Source organism: Rhinopithecus bieti, unplaced genomic scaffold, assembly GCF_001698545.2.
Source record: "Rhinopithecus bieti isolate Rb0 unplaced genomic scaffold, ASM169854v2 scaffold_4698, whole genome shotgun sequence".
Lineage (NCBI taxonomy): Eukaryota > Metazoa > Chordata > Mammalia > Primates > Cercopithecidae > Rhinopithecus > Rhinopithecus bieti.
In genome coordinates this window covers 1,342,330-1,344,219 of record NW_016804634.1, presented here as the reverse complement: position 1 = coordinate 1,344,219, position 1,890 = coordinate 1,342,330, and positions in this window count along the sequence as shown.

Sequence of the window (1,890 nt, the reverse complement as noted above, 5' to 3'; positions counted from 1 at the left end):
TGTGTGGTTTAAAACCCTAGATAGAAGGAGAGCTTAATGCAAAATAAACTTCTAAACACAAATTGAATTTCATTCTTAGTTCTTAATTGTTACAAACTCTAGTTAGCTAATCATTTGCCTCATAACTTGGCTCTTTTAAAAATCTTGCTAACTCTGACCTCACAGGTACTTTTCAAAGGCTACAGTCCATTTTACACTGTTCTTTAAAGAGGTAAAAAGCTTTCTCAGTTCATCCTAGCTACTCTGAGCACTGTAAGACCTCTTTTCCCAGGGGACAAACTTCTAAATTTCTACCAATCTAGGTCAAGCCAGGCCCATTATTCTTTGTCCGCCGACTGGGCATTTATTTTTCTCTACAGAGAAGGGTCAGATGTTCTCTGACTGCGGCATATTTGTTGTTCATTTTCATTGTTAAACTAAATCTGTTGAAACAACGTAGAACAGATAATGGTCTCTTCTCACCGTAGAATGGAATCTAAGAAAATGTTGGCAGCAGTCACTGTAGGTGTTCCCCCCAGATTGCCTGGACACTTGCCTCTCCTGAATATATTGATGGCTTCTTACTGCAAATACTTGCAATTCTCTCCCTGGGGCTTTCTGTGGTGTCAGGAGCATGTGCAGCTGGTATGGGTCAGGCAGCATTGGGGAAGGGGTAAGAGCCCCTGGGAGGAGTTGTCAGCAAGGATGTTTAGGAGGTGATAGATGAATAGCACAGCTCTCTCCCACTTCGGATGGGACAACTCTGAGACAAGTTCTATTCTGTCTTTTCACCAGGGACTCACAGTCGAAACTTGTTCATTAATGCACCTGGTATTACCTCCTTCTCTTACCTATGTTATATCGCTACGACCTCACAAATGCTTTCTGCAATCACTTTCCAAAAAAATTACTTATACTCAAATCCTTGTTGCAAGGTCCGAATCTGGAGGAACCCAGTACCAGATAGTGCATACGTTTTTAAAAAAGAAAAAAGTAAAAGGAAGAAAGGACGGGAGGGAGGGAGGGAAGGTGAGAGAGAATGAATTAACTTGAGTAAATTAATTACTTAGGAAAAAATTTCAGGTCGGTAAAATCAATAACTTAATTCTTACACACACATACACACACACACACACACATTATATATAACATTATTAAAATAGATGTTGCTTCCAAAAATATCACATCTGAAAATAAATACTGTAATCTTTTGGCCTTTGCATCTCTGAAGGATGAAGCACAGTAAAAACACACACACATGCAGGCTTTGGAATCCTGGATTCATGACCCTGCCTCCTTTAATAGTTGTGTGGCCTGGGATGTGTAGGCAGCCTCCTCACCTGTTAAGTGAAGATGGTAGTGACAAGCTCATCAGGGTTGTTTTGAGGATTAACTGAGATAATTTATGTAAAGAAAAACAAGGGCTGAGAGTTGGCTATGGCTACACTGATGTGATATGATAGTCATTGGTTCCCTTCCTGTTAGTTTAATTTGTTATACTCTATTTGTGTCCTGCTTTGGACTCCTTTTTGGATGTTGATGAGTCTAACACAAAAACTGTATCAACGACTAGACTATCAGGCCTTCAGAGATGACATTTGACTGTAGGTATTTTCAGAAATATCAGGATTGCATCTTTATTTCTTAGAAATTTTTCTTAATAGGCCGGGCGCGGTGGCTCAAGCCTGTAATCCCAGCACTTTGGGAGGCCGAGACGGGTGGATCACGAGAAACCCCATCTCTACTAAAAAAAAAATACAAAAAAACTAGCCGGGCGAGGTGGCGGGTGCCTGTAGTCCCAGCTACTCGGGAGACTAAGGCAGGAGAATGGCGTGAACCTAGGAGGCGGAGCTTGCAGTGAGCTGAGATCCGGCCACTGCACTCCAGCCGGGACCACAGAGCGAGACTCCG